We start from the raw sequence: 22,984 nt of genomic DNA on the forward strand, positions 1-22,984 counted from the left end.
ACCACTCTTTCCCTCCATCCGTGTCTGCCAACTGACCCTCAGCAGGTGGAAACAAGAGATCCGATCTCTTCTCTATTGACGACATATTATTGTTTATTATTGATATAACTTACTTCTTTTGTATTCTTTAACATTGATTTCTGGTAGGGGCACATCTGGCACAGTGCACACGTGGTGACCAGAGGACAACTCACAGGAGTCAGTTCTCCCTTTCTCAAGGACGGCCATCAGGCTTGTTCGCAAATATGACCTGCTGAGCCAGCTTGCTGGCCATCATCTATTGTTTGTTGTTGTTGTTGTTGTTGTTTTTTTTTTTATTTTCGAGACAGGGTTTCTCCGTAGCTTTTGGTTCCCGTCCTGGAACTAGCTCTTGTAGTCCAGGCTGGCCTCGAACTCACAGAGATCCACCTGCCTCTGCCTCCCGAGTGCTGGGATTAAAGGCATGAGCCACCACCACCTGGCTATTGTTCATTTTCTTTTTCTTTTTTTTTTTTTTGGATTTTCGAGACAGGGTTTCTCTGTGGCTTTGGAGCCTGTCCTGGAACTAGCTCTGTAGACCAGGCTGGTCTCGAACTCACAGAGATCCGCCTGCCTCTGCCTCCCAAGTGCTGGGATTAAAGGCGTGTGCCACCACCGCCCAGTTTATTGTTCATTTTCTTGAAGATTTATTCCTGTTTATGTGTATGTCTTTGGGCATATGCCAGAATAAAGTATCAGATTCCCTGTAGCTGGAGTTACAGGTACGTGTGGACATCCCCACGTTGGTGCTGGGAACCTTACTCAGTCCCTCTGCAAGAGCACCAAAGGCTAGTAATCATTGAGCCATTTCTCTACCCATCCTCCTTGTTTTGTTTTTTGACATAGAGTCCCGTATAGCACAGGTCTTGAACACTGGATCCTCCATTGTTTTCCAAGTGTTGGAAGAGTGGGATTACAGGTATGTGCTTACCATCCCTGGATTAATTTATATTTCTTAGTGGTTTATAAATCCTTCAATTACTTCAGTCCTCAGATGACTGATCCCTAATCCCAAAAATCTGACGCAGTATTCTGCCATACGGCTTGGGAACTGGTTTTGTTTTTGTCACGATCTCACTACAAGAAGGGGAGAGAGGAAGAGGAGAAGGGAGCAGACAAAAAATGTATAGCTCAATAAAAACAATTAAAAAAAAAAGATCTCACTACAAAGCCCAGATAGCACCATACTTTTTTCATGTTGTTGGTTTATTTATAAGCTTATTTAGTATATGAACTCAAGAGTTCAATCCAGTTTTCAGAGATCACACCTGTGGTGGTTTGAATGAGAATTCCCTCACAGGCTCATATGTTTGAATGCTTGATCCCCAATAGTGGACCTGTTTGGGAAGGATTAGGAGGTGTGACCTTTTGGAGTAGGTGTGGCCTTGATGGAGGAAGTGGCCACTGGGTTGGACTTTGAGGTTTCAAAATCTAAGCCTCCCCCCTCTGTTCCTGCTGCCTATGGATCATGATGTAAAGTTCTCAGCTACTGCCCCAGTGCCATGCCTGCCTGCTTCCCCATTGTCATGATGATCATGGACTAACCCTCTAAAACTGTAAGCAAGCCCTTAATTAATTCTAATTCTTTTTTTAAAAAAAAAATAAGAGACAGGGCTGGAGAGATGACTCAGAGGTTGAGAGCACTGGCTGCTCTTCCAGAGGTCCTGAGTTCAATTCCCAGCAACCACATGGTGGCTCACAACCATCTGTAATGAGATCTGGCGCCCTCTTCTGGTGTGCAGGAAGAACACAGTATATATAATAAATAAATAAGAGTTTCCTTGGTCATGATGTCTCTTCACAGCAATAGAACAGGAACTAAGAAGTCTCTTCTTGATCATTCTTCATGTCTGTTAAAGGGAAGAATTAAACATCCTTATTTCTTAAGTAACTGGTACCTTACTATAAAGAAAGCCACGACAAATCCAGATCCAAAGTACACAGTTCTCATAGCCAGTAACTGCCTCTTATTTTCTACTGAAAATGGCAAATTCTTCCCAGGTCCTTCTCATAGTGGCTGTGATGGACCATGGAGGTGGTGAACCTCTGGATGCTCTGACCCAATATGATGCTGCAAGAAACTGTGCAAGGGCTCAGAGACAGAGGGCAGAAGAAATGGCTGTACCACCCAAGTCTCCTTTCCTCACAGTCTTGCTATCCAAACTTTGGTTTCATATGACAGGGACTCCTTAGCTCCGTTGCCTTCAAAGTAGTTATATAGCACCAGGAATGACTGAGCTGCTGATCGTCTGGTCTCCACTTCCCTGGGGCAGGCATTACAGATGTGTACCACCACATCTGCCTGCTCTATGCAACTCTGGGACTAGAGCCCAGGGCTTCTTGCATGCTAGGTAACCACTGTGCCTATCACTGCTAACTGAGCTACATCCTGAGGCCATAGTCTCAAACTTTTCATTTTCTTCCTTCTTTCTCCTGCATTCTGGGATTACTGTTGATTTGCATGGGGATTTGAGAAGCTGCTCAGATGATACTGACATGCAGGCAGGGAAAATAAGTTTCACACATGATATAGGAGAGTCTTCTGTTTTGTGTTGATTTCATTGGTTAAATAAAGAAACTGCCTTGGCCCTTTAATAGGACAGAAAATTAGGTAGGTGGAGTAAACAGAACAGGATGCTGGGAAGAAGGCAGTGAGGGCAGTCGCCATAGCTCTCCTCTCCAAGATGGACACAGGTTAAGATCCTTCCTGGTAAGCTACCACCTGTGGTGCTACACAGATTATTAGAAATGGGTTAATCAAGATGTGAGAGTTAGCCAGTAAGAGGCTAGAGCTAATGGGCCAAGCAGTGTTTAAAAGAATATAGTTTGTGTGTTGTTATTTCCGGCATAAGCTAGCCAGGCGGCCGGGTGGCAGGAACGCAGCTCGCCATTCCATGTACACACATAGAACAGAGACCAAGATAAACAAGCAGGGAAGCAGTGTAGGGCAAACAGAGAATGTGGCTCGAGAGGGAAATTGTTCAGCTAACGGTGAGAGAGGCCAGTGGTGTGGTAGAGTGGGATTAACACATCCTATCTCTGGCTAGAGGGATGGCTCAGCAGTTAAGAACACTAGGTGCTCTTCCTGAGGACCTGGTTTCAATTCCCAGCACCTATATAATAGCTTACAACTGTCTGTAATTCCAGTTCTAGGGGATCAGACACCCTCACCCAGACATACATGCATGCAAAACACCGATGTACATAAAAATAAATAAGTCATTTTTTAAAAGGGAGGAAGCAAAACTACAAAACCGGAGAAAACTTAAAGCCACAGTCAGGTGATGGAGGAAGGCCATTGGTTAAGTAACAAAGAAACTGCTTGGCCTCATAGGTTAAAACATTGGTGGGAGGAGTAAACAGAACAGAATGCTGGGAGGAAGAGGAAGTGAGCTCAGACTCGACAGCTCTCCTCTCGGGGGCAGACGCCACAGAGAGAGGCCATGCTCCCCTCTCCCGGGCAGATGCACGAGATGAAGCAAGCTGCCAGGTCAGACATGCTGAATCTTTCCTGGTAAGACCGGTGCTACACAGTTTATTAGAAATGGGTTGATCGGGATATCAGAATTAGCCAGTAAGGGCTAGAGCTAATGGGCCAAGCAGTGTTTAAAAGAATACAGTTTCCGTGTAATTATTTCGGGTAAAGCTAGCCGGGTGGCGGGACGCAGCTCCGCCGCTCCTATTACTACAGTCAGGGAGACTGTGGGTTGAAGGCCCATTTAGGCTACATAGTAAGTCCTAGACAGCTGTGTGGTGAGACCCTGTCTCAAAAAACAAAACAAAAGGATATGGAGATGACTCGCTGGGTAAAAGCACTTGCCACTCAAGTGTATGGGACCTCAGAACCCACATAAAAATTGTGAGAATCGCTGGGTAGTGGTGGCGCACGCCTTTAATCCACTCGGGAGGCAGAGGCAGGCAGATCTCTGTGAGTTCGAGACCAACCTGGTCTACAAGAGCTAGTTCCAGGACAGGCTCCAAAACCACAGAGAAACCCTGCCTGTCTCGAAAAAACAAAAAAAAATGTGAGAATCCCCAGAACCCACAAAAAACTGAATGTAAAGCACAAATGTCTGTGACCCCACACCCCTCTGGGGAAGTGGGAGGCAGAGGATCCCCAGAAGCTTCAAAGTGACTGACTGTCTCAAAGTGGATGGTGGAACCCAACAGCCTAGGTTGTTCTCAGATCTCCACACGTGAGCTGTGGCATGTGTGTATTCACACATACACATGAATGTGAGTACATGCACTTGTGTATACAAATACAGAGTCACACACACAAAGAGACACACATCCACACAGAGAAATACACAAATACAGATATACAGACACACATACACACACAAACACAAACACAGACACACACATGTAGACACACACACACACACACACACACACATACATTGAAAAAGATGACAGACCCAGTTAATGCTCTGGAAGTTGAACCACAGCACTGGAACAATTGCAGAAGTGTTTTATCCAGGAGAAGCTTTGGACCTGCAGGTAAGAACTGTAACATTCTTGCCTAGGGCTCTTAACTTTGCCCCACCTGGTCAACAGGGTTAGTGTACCAAGAAAGATTAGGCACAATGTACAAAATAACAGTTCTGCTGCCAGAGGGGCTCGCCTGACCTAGAAGGACCTTCAGTGAGATAGCCTCTCACCCACTAGATGGATTTCAAAAAGACAGACAATAGCAAATCAGCAGTGACATCGAAAGACTGGAACCTTCCACAGGGGAACATGAAATGGCATAGCCACCGTGGAGGACAGTTTGGTAGCTTCTTTACAAAGTTAAACATAAACCCACAAGTCTACTATGTGCTGCCCAAGAGAACTGGAAACATGCCCATGCGAATACCTGTGTACAAATACTCAGCAGCATCCCTCGTTATAGCTGGTAACTGGAAGCCATCCAGATGTCCTTCACATAATCAGTGGAGAAGATCTGGAATAGCCACATACTGGAACATCATTAAGCCATAAAAAAGGGATAAAGTATTCTTATGTGTCTCATCAGGAACAAGCTGAAAACATTCAAACCAAAAGAAATCAAATACTGTAAGTCGCCACAGAGCGTATCATTCCACTGCTAACAGGGAAATGCCGGAGTTAAATTAGTAGAACCAAAGCCAAACAAAACATGATTTGAAAGTCAGTCAGCTTCCAGAACCAGAGCAGCCAATGACTGGATCAGACAACACAGAAGCCAACTGAGAGGTTACCAAGGCAACTAAATTGGTTATAGTTTAATCTACCAGTCAACTGGTTACGGATTTTTGTTGTCATTGTTTGTTTGGGTTTTCTTGTCTAAATACTTTATTTATTTATTTATTTATTTATGTGTATGTCTACATATGAGCAGGACAGAAGGGTGTCAGGTCCCCTGGAGCTAGAGTTCCAGCCAGTTGTGAGCTGCCTGAAATGGGTGCTGTGAATTGAACTTGGGTCCTCTTGAAGAACAGAATATGCTCTTAACCACTGAGCCATCTCCCTAGCCCCTGGATTTGGTTTTTCTAGACAGAGTTTCTCTGTGTTGCCTGCCCCTGGCTGTCCTAGAACTCATTGTGTAGACCAGGCTGACCTTGAACTCACAGAGGTTGGCCAGCCTCTGTCTGGGTGGGATTAAAGGTATGTGCCACCACTGCACATGAGTTACAGTTTTTTGCTTTGTTTGTTTGGTTTGGTTTGGTTCTGGTTTTTCAAGACAGGTTTCTCTGTAGCTTTGGAGCCTGTCCTGGAACTTGCTCTGTAGACCAGGTTGGCCTCAAACTCACAGAGATCTGCTCACTTCTCCTCCCTAGTAGTGGGATTAAAGGCATGCGCCATCACCACCCGGTTTGGTTTTGCTTATTTAATTTGTATGAGTGTTTGTCTGTGTTCTATGCGTGTATACCATCTGTGTGTCTGGTACTCAAAGAAGCCAGAGCAAGAGTTAGGAGCAGGTGGGAGCTACCATGAGGCATGCTGCCATGTGGGTGCTGGGAATGAAGCCACGGAGTTTTTTTAACCACTGAATCATCTCTTCAGCCCCTGGTTACAGTTTTGACTAGCCAATCTGTAGCTTAGGTGACTGACTGACCATCAAGCCTTTTACAACCAATCTGAACTCAGTTACTGTGATAACACTGTCCGTTTGGTCTACTGGGGCCCAAGCAGATGCCCATTCCAAATCCATGGCCTCCTACATGGTATAAAGGGGAAGACACATTTTGGTTGTCTGGATGTTGACTGTCAGTAAATATTAAGTAATTTGTTGGTGGTATACGTATTATATAAATTTAATGAAAGTAATCACTCTTCAAATGGGTAACCTTTATATTGTGTAAATTATATCAGTGAAGATTGTAGTCCTAGATAGAATTGACTGAGCCTGGGTTAAAAGATCACTTGATATCAGGAGTTCAGAGTCAGCCTGGGCAACAGTAAGACACCAACCCTAAAATAAAACATCATAAAACCATGTAATGATGAGATGGGGGATTCATCCTACATAGGCACTTCTGTATTCTACATGGTGAAAAGGATTCTGCACATGTGTGTTACTATCTCAGGACAAGGCAGTTAATGGCCTCTTTGTCCCAAATTGATCCCATTAGCCCAAATGGTACCTAGAGAAGCACAGATACTCAGACAGCTCTGAGAAGTCCATCAGTCCAGAGACACAGTGCTGAGAAGAGCAAGTGTGATGAGAGCCGGGCAGCTATATGGCCCGATCAAGACCACACCTAGCTCCTGAAAGATTGCTACCCCTCCTTCCACCCCCTCTAAAACCAGCGGACTAATGTAATGTTGACGAGGTTTATCCAGGGTGCTAAACTGGTAACCTCAGATTATTATACTCTGCCATTCTGGACTCTGCTTCCCTGAGTACATGGTTTTTTTTTTTTTGTTTTGTTTTGTTTTGTTTGTTTGATGGTAGTTTTCCCCATTCTGTTTGCTCTGTGCGGTTCCATCGGGTCACCTAGTGGTCCCTGATGCTTTGCCTCCATGCCAGTCCTGGCTGGAGTATGCTAAACTGAACCACTAAACACAATGTTACAGTCTCTTTCTCTCTCTGTGTTCTCTTTCTTACTTTGTTTTTTTTTTTTTCTTTTTCAAGACAGGGTTTCTCTGTGCAGCCCTGGCTGTCCTGGAACTTGCTCTGTAGACAAGGCTGGTCTCGAACTCACAGAGATCCGCCTGCCTCTGCCTCCCGAGTGCTGGGATTAAAGGTGTGTGTGCACCATCATCTCCTGCCCAGCTAGTGTTTCTCTTCCTAGAAAGAAAAAAGAAAAAAAAAACCCTACTAACAAGGATTACTATGTGAACCAAGCTTCTAAATCAGTATTTTGATCGAAAGACTGTCCAACATCACAAAATAAAATAAAAGGCCTGGCAAGATGGCTCATCAGGTAGGGATGCTTGTTGCTAAGGCTGATGATCTAAGTTCAAGCCCCGGAATCCACATGGTACAAGGAGAGAACTGACTCCTACACAATTGTCCTCAGATTTTCATACTTGCTTCATGGCACAATAATGTATATACACACATACACAGACACAGTGTGACAAAAAACAAAAAACTAAGAGCCAGACCCCAAATACTACAAAGTTGTCTGCCACTTCTCTGGAATATGTTCTAAGATATTTCTTAGATGCCTGGAACCTAAGACACTCTGAGCCTTTTATATCCATTTTTGCTAAACTCATACACCCATATTCATGGTAAGTTAATTTATGAACAGAATAAGAGCTTAGCAGCAATAGCTAATAATAGGATAATTGCAACTATACTATAATAAAAGTTATTTAAAACTTGGTTATTTTTATTTCTGGAATTTTCCATTTACTAATTTTGGAGTGAGGTTAGTCGAGGTAGCTGAAATCTTGGTAGAACCTTGGGTAAGGGAAGGCTACCAATGGTTCCACATTTGTGAAGCTCTACAAAAGACAGACCTTACCCACAGGAGCAGGCCAATTCCCCTGGTGCTGGTGGGAGGGAGAGACTTGGAACAGGATAAAGGATAGTAAAAACTATTTGGTTCCTACCTCAGGGTCCTAAAGCCTTTGACTTCCTAGAACTGGAACTCCTACTCCCACCCCCCACCCCACAAAGCTACACCTACATTAAACTGTCTACAAAGCAGACTGACTGAAACTTCTGTGACTGGGCAGAGCCAGGGTTCCCCAGGTGGGGAGCCAAATTCTGTTGGGATAGCTTCAGCTCTTTAAATAAGCCTTGTATTGCCTGCCTCTCTGTGTAACCTAATGCCTTCATAAATATTGTGTAAACCCTTTTAGAACATACCAGCAAGAGCCCTATGTTTCCTAACAATGTCATCAGATAACATCTGAGGCCTAGAGCAGAGACTTCCTCCTACCTGATGTTTTTACCCATGCATATCTTGAATTATGGGTTTTCTATTGTTTGTTCTGTTACTATAAAACCTTCGGTAAACAGTTTGGGGTAGCCTAAATCTGTGTCCATGGCCCTGATCATTCATATTTGTCCCCAGAATCAACTTATTCCCTTTTAGTAAGAGATGTGTTTTTGAGTTTTGAGTCATTTCTTGTACTTTACAGAACCCCTGTCAGCCATTGTAGAGTTTGTGTAGGTGAGGTGACTCTATTGGTGAACTCTAGACAGCTTCAACATGAGGGCTGGTGGCCATGATCCGCCCACGTAAGCGCTGCCTTGCAAGTTTCTATTCTTTACTCCAGGAAAGAAAGAAGGTCTCGGAGAGTGAGCTCAGAAGCGTCCAGTGCTTGTCCTACCACCCATCTCTTGCTCTGTGCTGTTTGTTCCTCAGCTGGCTGTGCCTGAGTTATATCCTTTAGAATAAACCAGTAAATATAAATAAAGCGCTTCTCTGAGTTCTGGAGTTATTCTCTTTAGCAACTTATGGAGCCCAAGGGGAGCTTGTCAGAATCTCCAAATTTGTAGTCGGTCTAGAAATGTGGCTAGGCAATCTGGGCATCCTGTTTGCACTGGCATCTGAAGTGAGTGCAGTCTTCTGAGACTAAGCATATGGAGTTGGGTTTGTAATTGGGTGGTGTCAGGACAGAGTTGAAATGACAGAAGTGGTGTCCGTCAAAGAGATGTCACATTGGTAGTCAGAACACCACACACCTATCTTTGGCATCGGGGGACATGGAAACAGCATTTGGGTAGTAGAAATGTTCTCTCTTGACCATGGTGGTGCTTACATGGTATGTGTTGTGCATTTTTCAAAATCCTAGAAATGTACAACAAAGGTGATGCTTTGTAACACAGATGAAGGAGTTGGCAGATGAGTTTGGTGAGTCAAAGGGTGAAGGTGCTTACACAAGCTTGGCAAGCCCACGTAAGTGGTTGAAGGAGAGAGCAAACCTTGCAAAGTTGTCTTCTGACATCCACACAACTGCAGTATGCGCCCGCCCCCATACACGCACATAAAACAATTCATAAAACTACAGATTATAGATTGGTGGTCTGCTCAGTTGATACAATGCTTACTTTACATTCAGAAGGCCAAGGTAGGGTTTCATCTCCAGCACTGCATAAACCACGTAGTAGCCCACGCCAATGCTTAGGAGGCGAAGGTCATCGTCAGCTACAGATTGGGTCCAAGGCCAGCCTAGTATACTGTCTCTAAATAAGTAAAATAAGGGTCAGAGAGGTGACTCAGTGGTCCTAATGTCTGATGTCTATCCTGAGGACCTAAGTGATCTCTGAGTTCGAGGCCAGTCTGGTCTATAGAACGAGTTCTAGGACAGCCAGGACTACACAGAGAAACCCTGTCTCAAAAAACCAAGAGAGAGAAAGAGAGAGAGGGAAAGAACTGATTCTCTTGCGAATTGTTCTTTGGCCTCTACACCCATGTCGTGGCAATTGCACCTTCACTCTCTATGCACAATTTTTAATGTAAAATTGAAAAATTGTTTGTGCTAGGTAGTGGTGGTACACGCCTTTAATCCCAGTGGGAGGCAGAGGCAGGTGTGAGTATGAGGCCAGCCTGTTCCAGGAGTTATGGCGGTCAGACGCTTAAAAGAGATCCCACACTAGCTCGGAATCGAGAAATAGATAGGCATTTATTAAGGGGTAAACTCACAAATCAGAATTCTCTGCTTGACGGAGCAGCCGGTGGGAACGGAGCAAGGAGAAGAAGGGGCGTAAGTAGTATTAGAGGCCACGCCCCAGTGGGCGGGCAAATACAAGCTGTAATACTTCCTACAGCACCAGCCTAGTCTTTGTGACAATGATGTAGCTTAGTGGGAGAGTGCTTATTTAGTAGGTCAGGTGGTGGGTGGGGGTGCAGGAGCAACTGTGCTCAGCGGTACAGGCCTGTATGTAATCCCTGAATTAGGAGGCAAATCCAAGGCCATTCCCATCTGCACATCAAGTTTCAGGTTAGCCAGCACTATACTGGAAGACCCTGCCTGAGCAAATGGGAACAGAGTGTTGGTGAAGGAAGGGAGAAGGAAGCAGGAATCAGGTGGCTCCAGAGGGAAGAACAGCGTCCTTTGCAAGTGCCAGGTTGGAATGGCATAAGGTGAGGTGTGTTGGTATTTCTTTTTCTCTTTGTGGGTCTTTGCCATCATTATGCATTTAAGTTGCTGTGTGTATGTATATGTATGTTTGTATGTATGTGCACTAAGGAGATTGAGGCAAGAAGATTCCAAATTCAAGGCCAGGCTGGCCTCTGTAGTGAGTTCTGTCTCACAAAAGAAAACCAAGGGAGCTAGTGAACTGGCTCAGCAGGTAAAGGTATTTGCCACTGTGCTGGATAGTCAAGTTGACACAAGTTAAAATTATTTCAGAGGAGGGAATCTCAAATAATAAAAATGCCTCCTTGCTTAGTATGGCGGGGAACATTTCTTTAATCCCAGAACTCAGAAGACAGAGGCAGGCAGATCTTTGAGTTTAAGGCCAGCCTGGTCTACAGAGTCAGAGGACAGGCCGGGCAGTCATGACTTTTAGAGAGAAACACTGTCTCAGAAAGAAAAGGAAAAAAAAAAAAGAAAATGCCTCCACAAGGTTGGGCTATTGAAAAGCCTGTGGGACATTTTCTTAATTAGTGATTGATAGGGGGTGGCCCAGCCCATTTTGGGCGGAGCCAACCCTGGATTGGTAGTCCTGGAGTCCATAAGAAAGCAGGCTGAGCAAGCCATGGGAAGCAAGACAGGAAGCAGCACTCCTCATGGCCCCTGCATCAGCTCCTGCCTCCAGGTTCCTGCCGTTTGAGTTCCTGTCCTGACTTCCTCTGATGATAAACTGTAATATGGAAGCATAAGCCAAGCAAACCTTTTTCTCCTCAAGTTGCTTTGATCATGGTGTTTCATCACAACAATAGTAACTCTGAAATAGCCACCATGCCTGATGACAACCTCAGTTCAGTCCTTGGTACCAACAAGATGGAAAGAGAGAACTGACCCTTGCTGTCCCTTCAAAAAACAGCCATTGCTCTCACCCACCAAGCTATCTCTCCATCCCCAAGAACATATTTATTTTTAAAGAAAAAAATATAGCTAAGGGTGGTGGTGCACCCCTTTAATCCCAAAACTTAGGATTCAGAGGCAGGTGTATCTCTGAGTTTAAGTCCATATATATATATATATATATATATATATATATATATATATATATGAAATTACTGAAGTGTTGTTTCATATCTGCAGCACAGCAGTTACACCTAATCCCATCAATGCCTCAGCTGTTGTATCTGCACAGCTGCCTCCTCAGTGATGAAGCCACAGCTCAGGGGAGTCTTTGCATCTCACCGCCACAGCCTCAGCCATCTCTACATAGGGAGACAAATGTCGTTTTAACCAAGTTTCTATCCTTTTGTTTTACCAGTAAAGACTTGGGAGCCAGATACTGGGGTGAAAACCTGCTAGCTCAGAGAGGCAGAGAAAGCAGCCAGCTGATCTTCCTCCTAATAGGTTTTCTGGCCCCAATAAGAAGTTTCTCTGCTGACTCAATAGGCCAGGTCAAGCTTAATTGAAAAAGGATAATAACAGGTTTGTTTGAGCAAAGCAGCTCCTGGGCAAGTACTCCAGTCCCAGAGATTGAGGCCAGAGAAGCCACGCCCCTGAACTAAAGCGGGGGAGACTTTCTAGGTTGTAGGCAAGGTTTGATGACATGTCCTCCACAAGCTGGGTTTGTGCCCAAGTATGGTCAAAAACTGGTTGCTTAAGTGGGGGTTGGCAACTTCAGGGGAGAAAGTTGTAGTAGCCACTAAGAATGGGTAACTGGGCTTTTGGTGCTTTTCCTTTGTCCAAAGACTCTTTCAGCAAGTAGGGTTTGAAGAGAGAGACAGAAATGGGACTTTCCAGATTGTACAGGAGTGAGCTGGAGGTTCCAACTGAACACCTTCTTCACTGGTGTCCCAGAAAGAGAGCTTTTCTTCTGCCATCCCAAACCAAAAAGGACCATCAAACTCAAAGTCCCTCCCCACTACTTCCTGTGCATCTCTTTATCTCTTTCTTACTCCTTCATACTCTCTATGGCTACTTTCTGTCATTAGCTACTCACTCCTCTTGATCTCTAGTTGATTTTATTCATCCTATTTATGATAAATAGAAAATTCTTAGATTAGGGTATGAACTAAGGCTGGGCCACATCACAGTTAGAGGCAGGTTTTTCTAGTAAGTAACGCAATCTCGGGGTTCACTGCTGTGCAATAATGCTCCCGTACACTGTAAAGATTTGTCACTCGTATTAGTTTAATAAAATGCTGATTGGCCACTAGCCAGGCAGGAAGTATAGGCAAGGAACCAGACTAAGAGAATTCTGAGAAGAGGAAAGGCAGAGTCAGTCACCAGTTAGATACAGAGGAAGCAAGCTGAGAATGCCTTACTGAGAAAAGGTACCAAGCCATGTTGCTCAACATAGACAAGAATTATGGGTGAACTTAAGTCATAAGAGCTAGTTATTAATAAGCCCGAGCAATAGGCCAAACAGTGTATAATTAATGTAAGCCTCTGTGTGTGTCTTTGGGACTGAACGGCTGCGGGACAGGGCAGAACAGAAACTTCCATCTACAATTGGTGCCCAAACATTTGGCAAGAATTTCCACATAAAGCCCGAGAAAGCATTAAAAAGGGGGGGGGGGGCTCTAGACAGATAATAATAGAGTCAAGCACAGCTTCTTAGTAACTGTATTTTCTCCAGTAGGCTTTGTTTGCTGGCAGTGAGCAGAGGCATGACTCCTTTAAGACAGGCTTCCTGATTCAACATTAATAGCAGAAACCTCACAGCTCTTTTAAGAGGCCCTGCCACCAAACACTTAAATGGTGTTTATCAGCAGCAGGTAGCAGGCTTCTTGATGGTGGCATGGACCTAGAAACCCCACAAAGTTGTGGCCATAAAGTGGCTCCCGCCTGTACCTCCCCCGTGAAGCTAGATTCTTCAGGAGGCTAAGGAATGGGGCAGAATCAGCTGCCAAAACCGCAGTTTTAATCCTAGCCATGCTGCTTTGCAGATTAAAGACTCATGTGCTCAGAAAAAGATAGATGTATACAGTAAATACAGATTTAGACAGAAAAAAAAAACCTAAACAGTTCACAGTGTGTTTAAAAATATACATAGGCTAGGGAGAGAAAAAAAAGGATAGTCAAAGTCCTTAAAAAAGAAATAGAGAAGCTTTAAATACTTGAGACAAAAAAAAAAGAAATAGAGCCAGGCACTGGTGGTGCACACCTTTAATCCCAACACTTGGAAGGCAGAGGCAGGTAAAACTCTGTGAGTTCGAGGCCAGCCTGGTCTACAAGAACTAGTTCCAGGACAGCTAGGACTGTTACACAGAGAAACCCGAAGAATAGGAGGAGGAGGAGGAGGAGGAGAAGAAGAAGAAGAAGAAGAAGAAGAAGAAGAAGAAGAAGAAGATCAGGGGTCAGATGTTGTGGCACATGCCTTTAATCCCAGCACTTGGGAGGCAGAGGCAGATGAATCTCTGTGAGTTTGAGGTCTGCCTGATCTACAGAGTGAGCTCAGTAAAAGATATACAGAGAAATCCTGTCTTATAAGAACCAAAAATTAAAAAAATAAAAATAAAAGAAATAGTTTTTAAAAAGCCATGTAAGGATAGAAAATATACATAGAATTTGAATACTGTTTGTTATTGTGTTGTGTTGACTTTAAATTGTTTGAGGAAGGATAAATAGCTGCTAAAAGACATTTGATTATAAATGCTGCTGGATTAATACAACCTATGTATTTCGAAAATGCCTGGAGTTCAAAATTTAAATCAAAAGATATGTTACTTTGTATAAGAGGTTTTGTTTTTGTTTCCATGGAAATGAGAGGTTGTAGATTCGTTCTGGGTTAAATAAAATATAGTTTGATCAAGGAAGATCCCCTGAAAAATATCCAACAGGAACGGGTGGCCCAGATGATCCAATGTTTCAGAGCATCTCTGTTGCAGTTTCCTCTGAGTTCTACATCCAGAACAGCCTCGAGACTGCTGGCTGAGATGATGCAGCCTCACAGAATACTCCAGTCAGGATTTGGCCATAATCCTAAATTTTCTTTGGATCACCATAAAATTATCAGCACCCAAATCAGCAGGAAAACTATACCCACATTCCCCCCAAAAATGAATTATGGATGTTTTCTTTGTTTAGAGTGTTGCTTACAAGTTGTTATGGGTAATGGTCAGGAAAAAAAGCTAAATAAATGAGATAAGATTCCGAGTTCTTGTTTTGAAAAGAAAAAAAGGGAAAATGCTAGGGGATAATGTTCTTGTACACTGTAAAGATTTACCACGTGTATTAGTTTAATAAAATGCTGATTGGCCACTAGCCAGGCAGGAAGTATAGGCAAGGCGACCAGACTAAGAGGATTCTGGGAAGAGGAAAGGCAGAGAGAGAGTCAGTCACCAGTTAGATGCAGAGGAAGCAAGCTGAGAATGCCTTATTGAGAAAAGGTACAAAGCCATGTGGCTAAAAATAGATAAGAATTTTGGGTGAATTTAAGTAGTAAGAGCTAGTTAGTAATAAGCCTGAGCAGTAGGCTAAACAGTTTATAATTAATATAAACTGTGGGACCAGGTGGGACAGAAACTTCTGTCTACAATTCACAGTGTAATCAAATATCCTGCAACACTGAAGGATAAGTAAAAACTTATTCTAAGAAAACAAGGGCATGGTGCACATGCCTGTAACACCGTGCTGTGGCAGGTAGAGACAGGAAGAGCAATGCGGAAGGCTGGCTGCCCCTCTAGTTCCAGGTTTAATAAAGAGATCCTGTCTCCTGTGTCTTAAGGGATTAGGGTGAAGAATAATAAAGACACCTTGCTTCCACACACACAGACACATGCATGAATAGCACACACATACAGTCCTCAAACCCACCCAAACCATAACAAGGAAAAAAGGAACAAATGTGTTGAGAGAGAGAGAAAGAGAGAGAGAGAGAGCTCCTAATTCAAAACTTTTAATGAAGCTGGAGATGGGTTATAGTATAGTAGTAGATAAAAGAATGTACCAGTGCATAAAGATTTCTTACAAATCATCCAAACATCTTATCTGGAAAACCATTAGCTGAAGATTTCTTACAAGTCAATAAAAGACAAAGCCTATAATAGAAAATTGGACAAGTTATATGAACATTAATTAAGAACAAAAATTAATAAATTGGAGCTCATGAAACTTGTTGCGAGATATTTGATTACACTGTATAAAGATATGTCAAGGTTATTGGTTTAATAAAGAACTAAGTAGCCAATTGCTAGGCAGGAGGTATAGGCGGAACTTCTGGGCAGAGAGAGAGGAAGCGAGGGATGACTTTAGGCTCATGAGAGATACCAGAGGACATGGAGAGGAAACAGGAGGTACAAGATGGAAGAGAAGTAAAAAGTCACAAGGCAAAATGTAGATTAACGTAAAGGGGTTGATTTAAGTTATAAGAGCTAGTTAGATACAAGCCTAAGGTATAGGTCAAGCTTTCATAATCAAAGACCAGTCTCCATGTCATTATTTGGGTAGCTGACTGGGGCAGAGTTGGACACGTTACAGAAACTCAAAAGATAATGTTCAGAAAGTGAGAGGCCTCAGAACTTTGCATTCTCATATAGCCCAGGATGGTCTTGAACTCACTATGTAGCTCATTGTGTTTCTGAACTTTTTGCCTCGGCTTCCCAGGGGTAGGATTTAGGGTGTGCGTCAGTATGCCTGGGTTGTCTGTGTGGGGATCCAGCCTATAGCTTTATGTGTACTAAGCAGGCATTCTCCCCACTGAACTACATCCCTCCCCTCATTACTTTGCTTGCTTTTTGTTGTTGTTGTTTTTGTAGTCCTGAGAATTAAGGCGAGGGCATTACGTCTGTTAGGCAAGCACTCCAACACTCTTCATTGAAGTAGAATTTGTGTGTCAGATGAAGTGTATGCTTTAAAATGGATATAATTTGTTTTGAAACCATATCCTAGCCATCTTATATATCACGAGGTAATACTAGATTCTACATCTAAGAACTAAGACAAAACAACCAACCAAAAAAAAAAATCCCAAGACCCCCTTTCCCTTCTTTCTTCCTCCATCACAGCCCCCCCGTTTTCCTTCAAAAAGACTGGATCTCAATATGCTGACCAAGTAATCCTCCCCCTCAGTTTTCAGGGCATCTGGCACGCCAGGCTCCTTCCATCACACCTGGCTCTGTTTTTTTTTTTTTATTTTAAAATATCTCAAAGTTCTTTTGGGATTATCAAGAAAAGAACCTCATTCCTTAGGGGTTTGTCCTTGGTCCCTCTTTGAAGAATCCCAATCTGTAGCTATGCCTTGGACTCAGGAACAGGACCCTTGACTTACTTTCTGCTCTGCGTTCTGCTGTGCTTGCCAGTTATCCAGGCTCTGGTAGCTCATTCTTCAGCAACAGCATCCATTGGCTTTGTCTCTCTATCCCTGCTAATCCCTCCTGTATTCTATAGTGAGATGGCCTCCTCACTGCTGCCAGACTTGTCTGGGATAGCATTACAATAATTCTCCCCTGAAAATCTCAATTGTGACCACAGTCTATGTTACGTTTCTACAAATTCTCTGGCCAAGGTAGGCTTTCAGAACCTGGTTCCACCCCAACTCTGGAGCTGACTTCTGTTCATTCCCTAATACCCTTCTCCTGTCAAAATGTTTTATTATTTATTTTTGTTTTCCCCCCAAGAAGGGGTTTCTTTGTTTAGCCTTGACTGTCCTGGAACTCAATCTGTAGGCCAGTCTGTCCTTGAACTCAGAGATCCACCTGCCTCAGCGTCCCAAGTGCCACCGCTGGCCTGCAAAACATTTTATTTTGTCAGGTCCCAAAGAAAACTGGGACAAATGGCTAACTGAGGTGTCTATTAGCATCCCAAAGTAGTTGCTCCCCTCTAGGTACCTGTGACTCCCTCTGCTCTTTTCATGCCTGCCTGCTACCCCAAACCTCTCCAGCCCAGGGGCTTCCCCGCCCTTCCCCCAGCTTCTTCTTCTTCTTCTTCTTCTTCTTCTTCTTCTTCTTCTTCTTCTTCTTCTTCTTCTTCTTCTAATATAACCCTGTCCTTTTGAACATGTTCCTATGTTCATTTTTGGTCCTCAGCTCTCTCTTCTCTTCCTCTCTCGCCCCCCACCTCCTGTAGCCATGTTCAGTCTACTTCTTTCTTTTCCTCTTCTGGACTCTTCCAGATGCCTCTGGCTGAACTTTCATATCTACAATAAAACCCTTCTCAACTATACCCTGCAGCAGTCATGTCCTTGTTGATGTCTTGTTTTATGTGGGTCCAGGGAAGGAAAAGGTTGCTCCAAGATGAATTTGGGTTTAGCAAAAGCAGTGGTGTGAATCAGCATCTGGTGAACTGACTGCCAGGTCCTCTCATCACTAAGTTTGCAAAGGTTCTGGAGTCCTTCAGGAAGAACGCAGATAAGAATCAAACACTTCCAATAAAAGGTAGCAATCACAAAAGGCAGTTCAAAGCCTAGGTGCTGACTCTCCAGAATTCAAGCCAGATGCAGTGTCTCTGTGGGATCTCTCATACATGTCTTCATTTGCATGTATCTGGTGCCTGAAACCTGGGAGGGGCATATATGAGCCGGCCCCCAAATAACCACACAGAGTTTTATTACTAATTATAAATGCAATGCTCGGTCTATAGCTTAGGCTTGTTACTAACTAGCCCTTACACCTTAAGTTAACCCATATTTCTTCTAATTTATTTATTTATTTATTTATTTATTTATTTATTTATTATGTCTCCAACATTCTGCCTTTATGTGTGCCCGCACACCAGGAGAGGGTGCCAGATCTCACTACAGATGGTTGTGAGCCACCATGTGGTTGCTGGGAATTGAACTCAGGTCCTCTGGAAGAGCAGCCAGTGCTCTTAACCACTGAGCCATCTCTCCAGCCCCCTAAGTCATAAGTCATATTTCTTATCTACACTCTACTCTGTGGTGGTACCTTTTTTCAACACGGCATGTTCATCTCCTGCTTCTTCTGTGTCTGGCTGATGATTCCGCCTTTTTTCATCTTTTTGCTCTCTTTTTGTCCACAGATCCTTCCTAACCTCTACCTGCCTAGCTATTGAACATCTGGCTCTTCATTAAACCAATGAGAGAAAGATATATTCATAGTGTAAAAAGGGTTATCTCACAGCAGGAGATCATTCCTTTCTGCAGGTTCCTGGCACCCACCAAATTTCACTCCAAATTCTAGAGTCTGCCTCCTCACCCTCCTTCCCTCCACCTGCCCTCATGATTCATTCCTACTTGCCTGCTCCATAAGTGTCTTCTCTGGCTCCTGGAGCCTACTATGCCTCCCAGACACTCATCACACATCTCAGTCTCTCTGGCTCCTGGAGTCTGCCATGCCCTCCTCGGGCACCTGCCACCTGGGCATCTCTCAGCTAAGACAATTATTCCTCTTCCTCTATTGAAACCCTCCTTTTCCCCCAAAGCCTCTCCTAGTCCACTTCTTCAGCTGTTTTCTTGTACCACCCTTTCTCCCTCTCCACTTGTTCTCAGCTCCCCCTGGAGCGACCTGCCTGCTAAGTCCTACAGCTTCCTTGTGCCCTCCTAGGCCTCTGGGATATTGGAATCCTCCCATGGGTAATCTGTAACCCTGTCCCTTCTATCAGCTCCCTCCTGGAAGTCCCACTGCTTCCTTTTTCCCTCCGGAGCCTCTAGCTTCCTTATACACTCTGGGCCTTATATGACCCCATCCTCTCTTCTTCCTTGGACTCAGAGATTCCATTAAAGTTTCGCTGTTTTACCACAAATAGCTTGGTTTCATTATAGCTCAATGGCCAAAGATGGCACACTAGATTTCCAAATTTTCTCATATGGTAATAACTTCTGCTCCTGCACAAACAACAAACCCCAAATCTCTCATACCTAAACTTTCTCTGTTCTACACTTTCAACTCTATTTCTAAGATTTTTCTACTTTCCACTCTTAAAAAATCTTTTATCTCTATAATGTCTTGGCTCTCTATTCTAAAAACAACAACAAAAATCCTTAAAACTATTGAGTAAAATCTTTTTCTCAGGATTTGGAAGTGTAACAAAAGGCTTTTAGTTAAAAACAACTGTACATAGCTAATCTCAAATTGCTACAACAAATGAGATAGGTGATTCAACTTTTATTTAGAATATACTGTATGTCTCAGGGTTTCTATTGCCATGAAGAGACACCATGGCCATGGCAACTTTTTTTTTTTGAGGCAGAGTTTCATTGTTTTATCCCTGGCTGTCCTAGAACTCATGCTGTAGAAGAGGCTGACCTCAAAGTCATAGAGATTTGCCTGTTTCTGCCTCCAGAGTGCTGAGATTAATGGTCTGTACCACCACAGCCTAGTGGTCACAGCAACTTTTATAAGGGAAAATATTTAATTAGGGCAACTCATAGTTCAGAGGTTTAGTTCATTACCATCATGGTGGGAAACAAGGCAGTATTCAGGCAGATACGGTGCTAGAGAAGGAGTTTAGAGTCCTTACAGCTTGACTCACAGGCAGCAGGAAGTGATCTGAGATACTGGGCACAGCTTGAGCATATGAGACCTTAAAGCTACCATCACAGTGAAACACTTCCTCCAACAAGACCACACCCACTCCAACAAAGCTACACCTCTTAATAGTGCCACTCCCTATGAGTTTATGGGGACCAATTACATTCAAACTGCCCCAATGTGTATGTAACTTGGATTTAACTCTTGTTTTTTAAAAAATAGATATACTAGAAAAGTAGATGTTTTTAAATAGCCACCATGTGTCTTTCCTCCATTTTGGTTGATGTAAGAATGCCATGTGGCAGTTGGGCAGTGGTGGCGTACTCCTTTAATCCCAGCACTCAAGAGGCAGAAGCAGGCCTCTGTGATCGCTGTGAGTTCAAAGCCAGCCTGGTCTACAGAGTGAGTTCCAGGACAGCCAAGGCTGTTACACAGAGAAAACCTGTTTCAGGAAAAAGAAAAAAAAAAAAGAAAAGAAAAAATAGGAAAAAAAAAGATGATTGAGAGGTATAAAGCAAGGCAACATGTATCAAACTTAGTCCTCTGAACTCTCTTATCATTATATCTCCTTTTAGACTAGAAAGATAGCAACAGGCCTACAAAATATTTTGGATTAGAATGGAATTTTCCTTTTCTTTTTTTTTTTTTTGAGACATGGTTTCTCTTTGGAGCTGTCCTAGAACTTGCTCTGTAGACCAGGCTGACTTTAAACTCAGAGATCCACCTGCATCTGCCTCAAGTGCTAGGGTTAAAGGCATGTGCTGCCACCACCCAGTTTAGTTTGGATTTTTTATATCATGATAAATTCTTAAGGTTTTTTGTTTTTTTTTTTTTTTGGATTTTTCGAGACAGGGTTTCTCCGTAGCTTTTGGTTCCTGTCCTGGAACTAGCTCTTGTAGACCAGGCTGGCCTCGAACTCACAGAGATCCGCCTGCCTCTGCCTCCTGAGTACTGGGATTAAAGGCGTGCGCCACCACTGCCCGGCTCAATTCTTAAGGTCTAAAGGCCTACTCAGGTTAACAGAAAGTAACTTAGAAATGAATGTCTAACCACTTATGTTTTTGTCGATAACGCCACGCTTCTAGAAAACTTTAGATAAGTAACATGTTTGATGAAAAGGATATGTTTGATAAAAAAGGTTTGTAAATTCCTAAGGTCTATTCAGGTTAACAGTAACCGACTTGAAGATACAAATGTCTAGTCCCTTTGTATTGGCTAACTTTGTTAAGCTTTACCTATTTGGATAAACTGAGTTATACAAAAACTGTGAAACTGTATGATGACGCACCACGGCAGGATCAGGAAACTGAAGTTCCCAGTTTCTCTGGACTGTATACCTTGGAGCAATCATATCCTCATTTTCATTCAATCTCCACATTTGCTATTGTGTGTATGTGAATGTATCTAGAGATCAGAGTACAATTCAGTTCTCTTCTTCCACAGTGTGAGTACTGGGAATCAAATTCAGGTCATCAGGCTTGGTGCTAAGTGCCCTTACCTGCAGAGTGCCCTCATCATGATGGTCCCCAGCACATTTTTGTATATGAATCCTCCAAACACCCGTGATTTGCTTCCTGTTTTCCCATACACCGCTTCCTCATCTCGAAAATCCACCTTCCAACTCTTCCTTCAGAAATTCTGCATATCTATCTACATGAGGTTCAAGTCTCACCTCTTCCTCTGTTTCACACAGAAAGGTTTCTACCCCTTTAGACATAACCCCTTTCTGCAGTGGTGGTCTTTTGACTCTCTTAAGTTCCAAGCCATCTTGGGTACACAAGCCAGAGTCCATCTTAAAGACATTTAAAAAAAAAGATTTTAAAGTTATGTGTACTTACGTAGTATCTGTATGTGGCTATTATGTGCACCTCAGAGTACAGCGGGTGCCCTTGGGGTCCATAAGAGGCATGAGATCCCTGGGAGCTGGAGTTATAGGCAGTTGTGAGCGCCTGCTGCTGGTGTTGAGAACCGAACTTGAGTTCTCTGCAAGAGCAACAAGTGTTGTTAATGGCCAAGCTACTCTCCAGACCCTTAAGGGGGTGGGTCCTCCTGCCTCAGCCTCCTGAGTGCTGGGGACTGGGACTAAAGCATGTGCCAGCACACCTGGCTTCAGATTTTTGAACATCTTTCCAAGGCAAATAAGGAAAGCAAATTCTCTGCTATAAAATTAGGAAGTGAGAATTGGCGGCTACTAAATTGAGTCAAACAAACCCTGATTGCTTTTCCCTTGGGATGGCAGGAATAGAGCTGGTTTTATGTAGGTAGTTACATAGATGATTAAGAACATGCTGGTTCTTTTCCCAGTATTCAAAGCTTTGGGTCACGAAACACAACCAGAGGCGATCAGTGGTCTCACAGGGTTTTTTCAACATATTGGAAATGAAATGAGTGGTTTACAGAAACGGGCATTTTGAATCTGCACATGATTACCACCCTGTCGCTAGGATATGTCTGATTTTAATAACCAATATCAGAAAACAGCACAGGAACACGGTGAGGGGACTTCATGTGGCATGATTGTGAATCTAGATTGTGTTTTGTTAGGTAAAGAGGTCTCAAGCTCCCGGGCTCAGGGCGATGACTCCGCAGGAACGGTGGCGCCTGAGGCCCAGCGGGATCTCATTCTGCACAGGCTTACCGCCCAGACCTCCCTCCATTTCTTATGAAGGCCACGTGTCCCTGCAACGAATGGCAGCAGGGGTTGGAATAGGGTTCCTAGCTCAACGGGTAGAAGGAGTCTTCCCGCAATGGCCGCCCACTGAAGAACCAAGGCGACCCTACTCGAGAACGCTTGCCAAAGCGGAGGGGCCCGGGGCGAGCGCACCCGCTCCGTCACGGCCCGCCTTCTTTCCACTTACCCAATCAACAACCTCTTCCTGCCTCGCTCTTGACCAATCATCACGCTCCACGAAGAATAGCCCTAGGGGGCGTATGGGAAGGAGCTTTGAACGATGGCTGCATCAACCAATAGAATTGCAGAATCTGCGCTATGAGGCGGGAATTGACGTTCGTCGTAGCCAGTCAGGACCGAGGGGCGG

The 22,984-nt window shown here is 43.7% G+C and overlaps 1 pseudogene; it reads right to left on the reverse strand.

Annotated features, from left to right (window-relative positions):
* Nucleotides 1–1,894: 1,894 nt before the first annotated feature.
* LOC121456376 lies at nucleotides 1,895–22,845 on the reverse strand (annotated as a pseudogene).
* Nucleotides 22,846–22,984: the final 139 nt, after the last annotated feature.

Source organism: Microtus oregoni, unplaced genomic scaffold (genome assembly GCF_018167655.1).
Source record: "Microtus oregoni isolate MIOR12 unplaced genomic scaffold, Mior012 000015F_ref0000493, whole genome shotgun sequence".
Taxonomy (NCBI): domain Eukaryota; kingdom Metazoa; phylum Chordata; class Mammalia; order Rodentia; family Cricetidae; genus Microtus; species Microtus oregoni.